Source organism: Sorex araneus, chromosome 2, assembly GCF_027595985.1.
Source record: "Sorex araneus isolate mSorAra2 chromosome 2, mSorAra2.pri, whole genome shotgun sequence".
NCBI lineage: Eukaryota > Metazoa > Chordata > Mammalia > Eulipotyphla > Soricidae > Sorex > Sorex araneus.
This window is the reverse complement of record NC_073303.1, coordinates 274219654-274233816: the sequence shown is the minus strand read 5'-3', so window position 1 is coordinate 274233816 and position 14163 is coordinate 274219654. Positions and strand designations below refer to the sequence as shown.

General features: G+C 56.0%; 1 long non-coding RNA gene across 1 annotated transcript; it reads right to left on the bottom strand.

Annotated features, from left to right (window-relative positions):
• Positions 1 to 687: 687 nt before the first annotated feature.
• LOC129402517 (uncharacterized) lies at positions 688 to 8129 on the bottom strand. Its single transcript, XR_008628679.1, has 3 exons — positions 7994 to 8129; positions 5653 to 5736; positions 688 to 762 (listed from the first exon to the last, which is right to left on the bottom strand). It is a non-coding gene; the product is annotated as an uncharacterized LOC129402517 (long non-coding RNA).
• Between the last annotated feature and the right edge of the window lie 6034 nt (positions 8130 to 14163).

Here is a 14163-nt window from a genome sequence, read left to right as displayed (position 1 = left end):
GTTCTCAGCGCTTGCCGTTTTACCATCCTCTGGTTAAGATGTCCAAGGACAGTGGACAGAAGGGCCAGGAAGATTGCACCCTAGTCCGAAGCCTGTCTCATGAGCTGGGGGAGAAGGCAGCTGGGATAGAGAAGGGATCACTAAGACAATGATGATTGGAGGCATCGGTCGGGATGGGAGATGCGTGCTGAAAGTAGATAAAAGACCGAACGTGATGGCCTCTCAGTATCTGTATTGTAAAGCATAATGCCCCAAAGTAGAGAGAGAGTGTGGGGGAAATTGTCTGCCATGGGAAGGGGGAGGGTTGGGAAGGGGAGGTAACACTGGGGACATGGGTGGTGGAGAATGAGCCCTGGTGGAGGGATGGGTGTTCGATCATTGTATGACTGAAACTCAAACAGCGTTATAACTGTATCTCACAGTGATTCAATAAAAATTTTTAAAAAACCCCAGAAAATAAAAGAACTCAACGTGTTTTCTAATGTTTGTGAATGATATTGATATTCTAAGAAGAATCTCGGGGGACCATGTGGAGTTGGGCAGGAAGCGAGAATTCAGTGTCACGTGGCGGGTGACCACGTGCCACGGCAAAGCCTTGCTGTGATCTCCGGGCTCTGATAGGATGGAACGATCCCACCTCAGAACTGACCTGAAGAGGCGCCCTGCGGTTCGTGCCCACGTGTCCACCGTTCGGGAACTGCACGTCCTGGTGGAAGTAAGAACCCCAAGGGCTGCTCCCTAGGGGTTGGCTGGATTCGACTCCTACGGCCAAGGGCCAGAGAGAGAGTACATATGTCAGGTGCTTGCCCATGTTGGGTGCTGGGGATCGAACCCGGGTCGGCCTTGAGCAAGGCCAGCGTCCCACCTGCTGTACTAGCGCTCTGGCTGCAAAATATCTTCATTATCGAAACTCCCTTTCCAGCTTCTGAGAACTCATCACCCCATCTTCCTGCCAAGCACTCGGTTTTTCCCGCAAACATCCCCCCGGCCCCCAAACACTCCGGCAGCACCCCCCAAGCTCTGCCCTGCCCAGCGTGTAAGCATTCCTGGGGCTCCTGTTCGAAGCATGTTTTCGCCCAGTGGGTCGGGCATGGGCCTGGGACCCTGGATCCCTTTTGTCTTTTTGGGGGGCTCCCATGCCATGCTCAGAAGGCCTGGGGGTCCCTTCCAGCTCTTCTCAACTAACGGGCAAATGGATCAATCCAGGTCCATGGACACGGTACTACACGGTCCCTGTGATGTGGGGGATCACCTGGGTCACCCGTGATGGCTTGGACCTGCCCCAACAACATCCAGGGGAATGTGGGGGGCCAGGGATCAAGCCAGGGCTGACCACAGGCAGGGCACTCAGCCCTGCAATCTCTCGGCCCCGCTCTGTCTCTCCACCCTGCTCTGTCTCTCCATCCCTGACTGTCTCTCCATCTCTTCTCTGTCTCTCCATCCCCTTCTCTGTCTCTCCATCCCCTTCTCTGTCTCTCCATCTCTGACTGTCTCTCCATCCCTGACTGTCTCTCCATCCCCTTCTCTGTCTCTCCATCCCCTTCTCTGTCTCTCCATCCCTGACTGTCTCTCCACCCTGACTGTCTCTCCATCCCCTTCTCTGTCTCTCCATCCCTGACTGTCTCTCCACCCTAACTGTCTCTCCATCCCCTTCTCTGTCTCTCCATCCCTGACTGTCTCTCCATCCCCTTCTCTGTCTCTCCATCCCCTTCTCTGTCTCTCCATCCCTGACTGTCTCTCCATCCCCGTCTCTGTCTCTCTCCATCCCCTTCTCTGTCTCTCCATCCCTTCTCTGTCTCTCCATCCCCTTCTCTGTCTCTCTCCATCCCCTTCTCTGTCTCTCCATCCCTTCTCTGTCTCTCCATCCCCTTCTCTGTCTCTCCATCCGTACTCTGTCTCTCTATCCCCTGCACTGTCTCCCTGGCCTCCGCACTGTCTCTCGGCCCCCATACCGTCTCTGGCCCTGATTCTTGACTGGCTCCAGGGAGCGGATGAATCCGCCCAGATGCCCTACTGAGTCTCTTGAAGCACAGAGTCTGCATTCAGATGAGAATCTGTTCAAACTCTACACTCCTTCTGGGGCCAGATAGTCCAGCGTGTTGGATGTTGGCCTTGCACAAGGCTGACCCAGGTTCGATCCCTGGCATCCCATATGGTGCCCCAAGCACCATCAGGAGTAATTCCTGAGTGCAGAGCCAGGAGTAACCCCTGAGCATCGCCGGTGTGGCCCCCAAACTCTACACCCCCAGCGACCCACTGACGTGCCCCGGACATGAACATCGGGTGGGGAGGACCCATACACAACCTTCCTGTTTGACTTTGGAGGGCAAAGGCGGGAGATCTTCCCCCCATATCAGAGATGGGAGGAAGACACTCCCTACTCATTTCCATCCCTCTCGGAGAGCCTGGCAAGCTACCGAGGATATCCCGCCCGCACGGCAGAGCCTGGCAAGCTACCCATGACGCATTCGATTTGCCAAAAACAGTAACAACAACGTGCTCTTCATGTTCCTAGAACGAGCAGACGCCATCGGGCTACCCTAGCATGAGACAGGGACAAATGGAGACGTTACTAGCACTCCCCGACCCCCCGAGCAATCGATGAGCAACAGGATGCCAGTGCTACAGTGACAGCGATCAGAGCTAGGCGGGAAGCAAACGCCTCGCACGAGGTGGCCAGTTAAGACCCCGTTGTCCATGAGAAAGAGAAGGCAGAAGGTGAAGCCAGTTCTGCCGACCCCTGTGGGACCGAGGAAGAGTGGAAGAGACGGCCGCTCAGTGAGGAATAAGCCGCACCGTGGCCGCTCCCGGGTGACCGTCCTGCCGGCTGCATCTGCGGCCTTTCTCCCCAGACGCGCTTCTCCACCGGCATTTGATTTTTCAATTCATCCTCCCAGAGCCGTTAATTCAGCCCTGATGGGGTGTCAACGATCACCCACGAAGATAACAGTTTGGGCCCTTCCCCGGCACAGCTCTGAAAGGCCCGTTCCTCCTGCCTCCCTCCCTCCTGCGTATTAGAAAGATTTCTCCCCCGGTTGGAGAATTCATTCAATAGCATGATTTGGACCTAGGGATTATGAGATGCCTCTGCTGGTCTTTGTTATTTAATCACCAACCCAAAAGGGGGGGAAAAAATAGAAAAGGCCATTTATTGCTCCCGGTTTCCCTGCTGCAGACGGACACGCGATTTCAAATCTTCCGTGAGTCCTGTAAAATCTGGCTCTCCAGAAATCAGCAGGCATTGGAACACAGAATGTCTGGGAGCAATTTCTTGATGAAATGCCTCACCTCCTGAGGATATTATTTCAAGCAACCAGAAAATAAAGACTGAATTATAAAGCAATTTGTGACAGGATGCGAGTAATAGCTACTGGAATCGCAAATGAACGTCTTCTGATCGCTGCTCCCGAAATGAATCCAAATTAATTCGCCGTCACCCATTTTTCTAAAGATGGCAAGAACTTGTGGGTCTCCTGTCAGCGCCATCCAACCGGCGACATTAGCATTTGTCAAATACTACATGAAAATATTCCGATAATTAAAGAGGTCAGGAGAGGCGAGGGAACAGATTTATTTCCCCCCCGCCGAGTTCATGAGGCAGAACCTGCGCCCTTTGGGCGAGGCGGATTGGAAATGATGACCAAGATGAAGACAGACTAGACCTCACGGAGACGCGGGGACTTCCTGTCCCAGAGCTGGGCGAGCTCCCTGAGGAGAGGACCGGGCAGGCGGCAGGACACACAAGCACACACGTGCACATGCGTGCACTCCCCGCATCTCTCGTCTTCAGCCCCTGCTGCAGTCACGCCAGGGCCAACCTGCGTCATCAAGCCTCTGGGTCCAGCATCAGAGTCACAGTTGCTCCCTGTGTGGCCCTGCCCAGCCGGCACCAGCACACACCGGTGGGCTGAGGGTGCCAAATGGGCCGAGCACGTGATGAGCACGGAGGAGGCGCGGGTTTAATTGAGCCCCGCAGGGCATGGGCACCCAGGGATAGCCAGGAGTGGCCCCTGAGCACAAGGCTGGGAGTCCCCCTCTGCCACCTAGTTTGCTTCTCTGCGCAATCAGGTACAGTGTAGACTCTTGGGAGGCTGAGAACAACACACACCGAGGCAGTTCCGACCCCGCCCAACTCAGACACTCACCCCCAGCCCCACCCCAACCCCGAGAACCTGGTGGGTTTCCCACTTGTTTGGCCATTATTTTTTATCTTCCACCAACTTTGCAAATATGTTGTGAGAATCTGCAGTGAAATGGGTATTGGGAGAAGCAAAAAAAGGTTCCAAAGAAAACGAGATGGGGGGGGCTGGAGCAATAGCACAGCGGGGAGGGCGTTTGCCTTGCACGCGGCCGACCTGGGTTAAATCCCCAGCATCCCACATGGTCCCCTGACACTGCCAGGAGTAATTCCTGAGTGCAGAGCCAGGAGTAACCCCTGAGCATTGCCGGGTGTGACCCAAAAAGAAAAAGAAAAGAAAAGAAAACAAGACTCAGTGGGAGAGAAGGGATGAAAGAGAAACTAAGGGTTTGGGGTGGGAGAGGAAAACTGGGGTCACTCCCATTGGTCCTCAGGGTGACTCCTGGCTCTGTGCTTAGGGGCCCCTCCTGGAGGAGCTGGGGGGGCTATTCGGTGCCAGGGATAGGACTGGGGGTGGCCTCGTGTGAGGCCAACGCCTTCCTTGCCCCCTGGACCATCTCTCCAGTCTCAGCTCTCTGCGGGTTTTGAACGCGACGGGAGAGGCTCTGAGGAAAGACACCCCCTGAGGCAAGAACTCCACGAAGGACATGTCTCAGCGTGGCCCCGGCCTCGGCAGCCCCACCTCGGTCACACAGGTCTCACACAGCCCAATGCTCGGTGCAGCCCGGACCCTCAGGCCAACGGCCCCCGGAAGAGGGCGCCTGCAGCCCTCTCGCGCCCCGTCTCGCGCCTGCTTCAGGTTTTCTCATCTGCCGTCACGTGCTTCCTCCCATGTTTGGGGTTCGCTGGAATCGAGCGTTGGGGCTCCTCGGATGGACGGTCACCGCTGCCAACGAGGCAGAAGCAAATAGTAGCTGATCAATAAATGTCTGTTTGTGGCTTTAAAGTCCAAATGCCAGATCAAGTTCAAAGTTTGGACTAAATTCCCCAGGACGTGTGGGAGGGTGAAGGGGACCGAGAATGGTGAGGAACAGGCCGCTGGCAGTGGACACCAGCAGAGAGGAAAGGGGGGTGGACGGAGCACAACCACAGCTGTGTCTCTCCCGGTGCTTTTTTTTTTTCTTTTTGGGTCACACCCAGCGATGCACAGGGGTCACTCCTGGCTCATGCACTCAGGAATTACTCCTGGCGGTGCTCGGGGGACCATATAGGATGCTGGGATTCGAACCCGGGTCGGCCGCGTGCAAGGCAAACGCCCTCCCCACTGTGCTATCGCTCCAGCCTCTCATGGTGCTTTATTGATCAGGGCTTGGGGCCGCACCCAGCGGCTACTCAGAGGCTATTCCAACTGTGTTCTCAGGACTGGCCTCCGGCAGTGCTCAGAACTCTGGGGCTCAAACCGGGGTTGGCTGCCTGTAAGGCGAGCACCTTACCCCGGGTACTATCTCTCCTGCCCTAAATGTGTTTGCGATAAGGGAGGTCTGGATTCCACCACGGGAACGAGAACGTCTTACCCCAGGATGTGTGCCCAAGGTGGTTTTCTTGGAGTGACGTTGCACCAACGAGTTTTCATCTTTCAGAAACTGGTACCTCAGGCACTGCGGAGACAGTAAGGGGGAAGGGGCTTGTCTCATACTCAGCGGACCCTGATTCCATCCCTGGCCCCACACAGCATCCCCTGAGCACGCCCCGGGAGTAAGATCTGTGCATTGCCGATGTGGCCCGGCCTCTTGCTGCCCCCAAAGGGCCAGTATCCGTCTTGCAGGGGGAGCGTCATCATCACTTACATCCTGGACCAATTTCTATTGTTGTTGTTTTGGGTCCACATCCAGCCCGGCTCAGGGTTTACTCCTGGCTCTACACTTAGAGACCATTCGTTCATATGGCGCTCCGGGGACCATCTGGGGTGTTGGAGATCAAACCTGGGTTGGTCGCATGCAAGGCAAACACCCTCCACACCTGTATTTTTATTTAACTGAAATAATTTTCACTAATATCACCAACGGCCAAGATCCAGAGACTATAAAACAAAGCTCCCGGAAGAGAGTGATGCAGAATCTCTCACGGCAGAGCCTGGCAAGCTCTCAGTGGCATATTTGATATGCCAAAAACAGAAACAATCATGGGCCTCATTCCCCCGACCCTGAACGCGACAGGGACTAATGGACACATTACTGGCGCCCGCTCAAGCAAATCGATGAGGAACAGTGATACAGTGAATTTTCAATGGGATCAGTTCTCCTTTGTGCTAAATTTTCAACAAAGTGGGGAGCCCATGCAGGCTCTGGACATTGTCAAACTTTACACTTTCACCACTTTTGGCTGGTTCTCTTGGGATGGTCTTTGTTTCTACAAATTCAATTATGGGGTCGGGGTCCAACTGAACATATCTAAGTGTTATTAGAAAGCTTTTTGGTGTTGATAATTCTTGTAAGTCTGATTCCCATTTTCTTTTTCTGGTGCTCTCTCTCTTTCTCTGTCATCATCATCATCATCATCATCATCATTATTATTATTATTATTATTATTATTATTATTATTATTATTATTATTTTGGGCTGGAGCAATAGCACAGCGGTTGGGCATTCGCCTTTCACGAGGCCGACCCAAGTTCGATTCCTCCGCCCCTCTCGGAGAGCCCGGCAAGCTACTGAGAGTATTGAGCCCACACAGCAGAGCCTGGCAAGCTACCCCTGTTCGATATGCCAATGACAGTAACAATAAGTCTCTCAATGAGAGACATTACTGGTGCCCGCTCAAACAAATCGATGAGCAACAGGATGACAGTGACAGTGATTATTATTTTGCTTTTTGGGTCACACCCGGCAATGCACAGGGGTTTTTCCTGGCTCATGCACTCAGGGGTCATTCCTGGTGGTGCTGAGGGGACCACATAGGATGCTGGGAATTGAACCCAGGTCGACCATGTGCAAGGCAAATGCCCTACCCGCTGTGCTATTGCTCCAGCCCTCTTTGTCATTGTTTTTTGGATCACACGTGGTTGTGCTCAGGGTTTACTCCTGGCTCTGGGCTCAGGGGGCCCTCCTGTGGGGTTGGGGAACCACAGGAGGTGCTGGGGATCAAACCCAGGTCAGCCGCACGCAAGGCAGACGCCCAACCCACTACGTGTGTGGGAATCATGTCGACTACCGCGGGGCTCTCTCTTCCACCCATTCATGAGTGTGTCCTTGGGGACACGGCCTCCCAGGTGTGAGGCTCTGACCCCAAGGGAGGCCCGAGCTGCACACCAGGGCCACAGCCCTGTCCTCGTGCGGTGGACCGGACACTGCAGAGTGGCAGCCGGCCCCAGTGCCCCACGGCACACACAGCCGAAGGCGCAGGGTGCTAATAAACACCACCGGCAACGCTGGGGACTGGACCAGGGCTGGCCGTGCATCAGGTCTTACCCCGCTGCGACCTCTCTGGCCATCGTTTGGAAAGTGGCTCTGCAGAACCTAACTAGGACCACGCATAAAAAAAAAATTAAGCTGATGGTCACACTAGGTGGAATTTTTATTTATTTTTTTATTTATTTTTGCTTTTTGGGTCACACCTGGCTATGCTCAGGGGTTACTCCTGGCTCTGCACTTAGGAATCGTTCCTGGCGTTGCTCAGGGGACCATATGGGATGCCAGGGATCAAACACGGGTCAGCCGTATGTAAGGCAAGTGTTCCATCCATGTGCTAATGTGCTATTGCTTTTACCCAGGGTTTTTTTTTTTTTTTTTTTTTTTGCAGGAGGACGTTGGTTTGTAGCACTGCGCGTCTGCTTCACACCTGGACACCGTTACACACCACAGCCCATTCCATGCACAGGTCTGAGCCCTCTTCCACCTCCCAGTCAACCCCGCACACCTCAGCCCGGTCCCTGCCAGAACCAGCACTCAGCCCTGAAGGATCTCCGGCTTGTTTCCGTCTGGCTCGTCTCTGCCCGTCTGCTTCTTTTCTTTCTCCTCCACCGAGGAGCGAAATCGTGCGGTAGCTTCCTTTCTCTTCCTGACACCCTAAGTGCCTGCCGACAGGAGAAGGGATAAAAAGACGTGATAGATATTCACAATGGAATACTATTCAGCTCTTTAAAAAAAAAATAACGGAATACTGCTGTGTGTGATGACACGGATGAGGCCATAAAGGGGTAAGGTGAAGTAAATTATTTTTTCGTTTCTGACTTCAGGAGAACAGCAGAAAGGTACACAGATATACATGGAATGCATACGATGGACATCAACTGCACGTGTGTGTGTGCGCGCGTGTTCGAATCCCAGTGTTCGAATCCCAGCATCCCATATGGTCCCCTGAGCACCGCCAGGGGTAATTCCTGAGTGCATGAGCCAGGAATGACCCCTGTACATTGCCGGGTGTGACCCCCCCAAAAAAGAAGAACAAGCTTTTGGGCACACAGCCAAGATTCTGTCCCATCCCCGGCCTGGCACACCCTGGCATTCGGGGGCGGGGCCTTCCTGAGAGAGTTTTCCAGAGAAACATTTGCACAAAGGGCATCTTTTGCATTGACTTTCACTTGACCAGGAGAGGTAATTTCCCGGAATGACTCTGGACGTTCCTGGTCAGTGGGACCTGACTCCTGGGGACTCGGGGATCTGTCCGTGTGTCCCTGGGAAACAGCGGGCCGGCCCGGCCAAGTGCTCCGGGAGATGAGATCACGCTCTCCCTTAGAGACAGAAAGGTGAGGGGGGCGCCCCTGGCCGCCCGCCCCACACCTTTTTCTTTTTTGGGGGGGGTCACACCCGGCAATGCACTCAGGAATTACCCCTGGCGGTGCTCGGGGGACCATATGGGATGCTGGGATTCGAACCTGGGTCGGCCGCGTGCAAGGCAAACGCCCTCCCCGCTGTGCTATCGCTCCAGCCCCCCACACCTTTTTCTTGAACGGTGTTCCCGAGTGCTGTGACCGCCCCCCTCCGGAACGCCGCCCGCGGGACGAGCCCATGAAGCGGGGGGCTGAGTCGGGGAGTGGGGGTCTCGCGGCTTCTTTTTAAAGCCGGGTTAATGTTGCTCGTCTCATTTTGAGATAATATACTCTGGCCATTAAAAATTCATCTATTTTTATTTGTTTTCCGGATTAATGGCCCTTCTCAGAGAGAAAACGGGGACGGGGCGCTTGCCTTGGTGAAAGCCGGCGGAAGGACAGAGTTGGGAGAATGGGGCGGCCGAGCCACCCACTCAGCCACACCGAGAGCGGGTTTCCACGCGGGAGGATGAGGAGAGACAGACAGATGGACGGATGGACGGATGAACGAACAGACGCCCGGAGGTGCCCGTGGCCACCCTGACCTCCCCACTCCCTCCCGAGCCTCCCACGGAACAGGGGGTTTATACCCAACGTGGCGGGGAGCCCAGGAGCTCTGGGCCACGCTGGAGCCCTGTGCGCCCACAAGCCAGAGCGACAGAACTGCCGAGCCTAGGCCGTGGGTTTGGCAGAGCAGCAGATGAGGGGCCCAGCACTGACTAAAGCCCACTGAGCCCCCCAGCACCCAGGAGAAGTGGGGTAGACTTGGAGCCAGACCCTTCGGAGACAGCTGCCACCTGCTTGGACTTTAGGCGAATGATCCAGCTTGCGGCCTCAGTTTTCTCATCTGTGAAATGGGCAATAATGATGCCATGGCCCCTAAGGCTGTGGTGGGGAGACAGTCTGGCCCAGGCAAAGGTCTCCCCCGCTGGCTGGGGTCCATATGCACCCTCGGTTTTGGTTCTTATTGCCATCATTCTCCCCCTGCCCCGTTTTTCAGAATTCAAGAGCTGAAGGCACTGCCCACACGGCACACTTCCCCGGCCCCTCTCTGCCCTCTCCCCCGACTCCTGTTTGCACCCGAGGCCCCTCCTGAGGCTCGCTTTTTGTCATCAACGTCCTGTTTGTTTTCAGTTGTTTCGCTGGTTTATCAACCCCCCCCTTAGCGGGCGCGCACAGACACGATTGCCCCATACTCGTCCTTCTCCCTCCGAGTCCCTCCCTCCCGGTGCATATGGCGACCTTCACCTTCCTGTTACAGCCACACCCCACGCGCGTCCCCCTCACGCCTCTACCCACTCGCCTGGTCACGGACACCTCGCTTCCACAGCTCAGCCGCGGGGCCATCAGTATTCCGGAAGCAGAGGAAAACACTTAGCGGCCCCTGACTTGCATTTTAAAGACCAGGCTAAGCAGCAGCGCGTCTCAGAGCAGGCCCGCTGAGAGGAGAGCAGACTTCTGTTTGTTTACCTTGGTATAATGGAAAGAGACTTAAACGTAAATAACAGGGCAGAAAACAATTGGACAGACTCCTACGCACTCAACTATCAACTCCGGGCAAGTTTTTGCTTCATCTGAATTTCCTTCCTGGTCCCACGCTGTACTCTTCAAGGCAAATAACCAGAGAAACAATTCCCTCTTTCGATATTTTAGCAGGTGTCTCCAAGAGATGACAAGGTATTTCTTGTTAGCATAATGACATATCAAGATCACTCCAAAATTTTTTGTTTGATTTTTTTTTTTTTGGTCTGGGGGCCATACCTGGTGATGCTCAAGGATTACTCCTGGCAGTGCTCAGGGGACCATAAGGGATGCTGGGGATTGAATCTGGGTTGGCCGCGTGCAAGGCAAGTGCCTCCCGTACCTGCTGCACTGTCTCCCTGGCCCATCCTTCCAAAAAAAAAAGAAAATTTAATGTCTTTTTATTTTCTTTTTAGAGAACCATATGGGATGTCAGGGATTGAACTCAGGTCAGCAGCATGCAAGGCAAACGCCCTCCCCCCCACCGCTGTACGATCACTCCAGCCCCCAGCCCTCCAGAATGTTTAGTGATCCTTTCCTACAATCCAATACTACATTCATATTCAAATTACCCCAAATTTCCCTCTGCTTTTACCCTGTTCAGGTTGGGAGCTAACAAGTCAAGACTTTCACATCACAGCTGTCACATGTAATATGTAGAGCTACACACACAGGCCAGACGTGTGGGGTGAAGGTGAGACCGACACGAGACCTTCTCCTCTCATTTCCAGCTTCCCGAGGGAGACTTTGAAAACTGGATCCCCCCTCGCTTGAGCCTTTCCTCTATCGTCTCCGTTCCCCGTGGGGAAGCGGAGGGCAGGATTCCGCAGCCTCTCAGCTCCCTCCACCTCTCACGAACCTGAGGTTCTCTCAACCTCTCCCCAGAACGGCGCAATACTCATCTCTTGCACCAGTTACTCCCCTTTAAGTGCTCCTTCTCCGCCTCTCTGCCCAGCCAACCCAAACTCATCTTCCAAAGCCTGTGTGTGCTCCTGCCTGCGAAATGCATTTCCTGTGTCGAATGTTGGTGAGGTGTTCACGGTCCCCTCCCTGCCTCTTTGCTCACTCTACTCACCCCTGCCGTCCACTTTCCTCCTTCCACACCTGCACACACATCTCCTGGGCCTGGACCGCCGGCCTCTCTGAATCTCCTGGAGATCCTAGAGTCTGAACAGCAGGTTCTGTTGCCCGTGACCAAACTCCGGGTGCTCAGATTCGTGAGACCGGAAGTGAACAAGTGAACCTCGCTGCATTCTCCGGGACTCCCCGTAACTCTGCTCCAGCGCTGGGCTTCCGGAGTTGGTCATATTGACGTGTAGTCCTGTGGGTGGCCGTGTTCCCATCGACAGGGGTCTGAACCCCGAGGTCCTCTTGGAAGGGTCTGCACTGCTGGTGTCCCTCTGAGCCCCGGAATCCCGAAGAACACAGCTACCACGCCTGAAAACCGTGTGACTCAAAGCCTGGCACTCGGGCGGGGTTGTGAGCACCCTGGCAGGGGCTGGACACGGTGACTCCGAGGGAGGTGGGATGAGCCAGCCGGTGGGCGCGTGTGAATGCGTGTGCCTGTGCATGTGCGTGTGTGTGCGCGAGCGTGCGCTCCTGCTCTCTGCCCGCAGTTCCTCAGATTCCGGAGCACAGACTGCCAGGCAAACACCCCGAGCGGGGGCCAGCTCAGCGCTTTCCTCGCAGGCTGACTTGGCAGGGTGGCGGGGAGGGAACCGCTGCAGACGGGCTCCCCTGTTCTCCTGCCAGGACGGAGCAAGGCGCCCCCTCACCTCCAGCCCGCTCTGCGGGAGGCTGTGACCCTGGCTCCGGGACCTGGCCCCAAGGTGCGCGATGTTATAAGCTGATTTGTGCTTCCATGTCCGAGGGCAACACCGTGCAGGGAGGCTGGAGAGAGGCTACGGCAGGGACGAGGCTGCCTTGTTTGTAGCCCACCTCGCAGCATCCCTGGTACCCCATCCAGTCCCCCCAGCACTGCTGGTAGAGAGAACCCGGGTACAGAGCTGGGAGTGCTCCCTGAGCACTGCTGGCATGGCCCTATGCCAACCCATCCCTTCAAGCGTGCAGAGAAAGATGGACCCAGCGACATTTAAAAGGGGTCCTCGGGGTCTGGACTGCACCTCAGGCGTTGCTTTGGCAACAGAAACAGCGTCCTCGTGCCCACTGGGCATCAGCTTCTCAGAGGGCCAGAAAGGTGCCAGCCCCAGGGCGGGCACGAGCAGGCACGGGGCAGGACTTGGTGTGGCTCTCTTCGTGCCCACACCTTGCTGTCTGTCCCAGGGCTCGAAGTACGTCACAGTGGTTGTGAGGCTGCAGCCACGTGGATGTGGGGCCCCCAGGACCCTCACCCCAACCCAGACCCTCTGGGAGATGACTTTCAACCCCGAGAGGGCACCGTCACCACCGAGGGTGGGAGCACCCGACTCTTAATGCGGGATTTCCCTGGACATCACGGGCACTGGGCAGTGCCGCCCCCCGCTGCAGGTCAGGCAGCTGTGTCCACGCAGGGGGAAAACCCATTGGGCGGGACTCATGCTGTCTAAATACCCAAGGGACTCACTCACTCACGCGTGCGCACACACATACACACGTGTGTGCACAAATGCACACACATTCACATACACTCACTGACACATATACACACATGCACACACATTCACATACACACACTCACTGACACATATACACACATGCACACACATAACATACTCACACACTGACACACACTCACATTCACTCACACGCATACACACAATCTCACACACACATGCTCACACGCACACACATACACACTTACACACTCACACACAGACACATATACACTCACACATACGCGCACACATACACACTCACACACATACTCACACTCACACACTCTCACAGACACACTCACACACACTCACACACTCACACACGTTTGTCCACTGGGGAACTTCTGCTCTCAGGAGGGCGAGGTGCTTCCCTCTCCTCTCGTGGATGGAGGCGCCGGGCAATGCCAGCTCTCCTGCAGCAGGCGGCCTGGGAGAACAGCCACAGGCGCCCAGAACGGTTCCCGGGGCAGGGGTGGGGCACGGGGAGCCAGCAAGCCCACTGTGTGTACACGCCGCACCAGGCTAGCGAGTGCCAGACGGACACGCCGAGCAGCAGCGCCCCCGCCGAGCAAACGCCCCCATCTTCCCAGCGCGGCTCAGGGGCCAGGAAGTGGGGGTCTTGCTGGGGCGTGGGGAGATCCGGGCGCCTTACGCCAGGGCAGTGCCCGGGCAGCAGCATCCGTGAACCGGCCAGCGGCCCTCAGGGGACTCCGAGTTCGCTGGCGCCTTCGCCCTGCGCTCAGCAGCCTCGGAGCCCGCGGGACGCATGTAGACGCGGCCGCGCCTCTGGAGCCAGGCTCTGGTGTGTTACGAGCCCTGGCCGGCCGGTTTCACTGGAGCACCACCAGCTAGGAGCACCGTTGGCGACAGGACAGGATGGGCCAGAGTGTGGCCCGAGGGGCAGTTCCGGGAGGAAGACACCGAGTGGAGACACACAGGACTCGGGCCCGGCCAGGGTCCAGCCAGAAGCGGGGCGGGCAGACTGACGGCGGGAAGGAGCCCTCCTTGCACACAGCCGCCTGCCTGGGGTTCAGCACCGCCACTGCTTACGGTGCCCTGAGACCCCCGGGAAGGACCCCTGAGCACTGAGCCAGGAGTAAGCCCTGAGCACCAATGGGTGCGCTTTCCCTCCCCCGCCAGGAAAGGGAAGGAAAAACACCAAA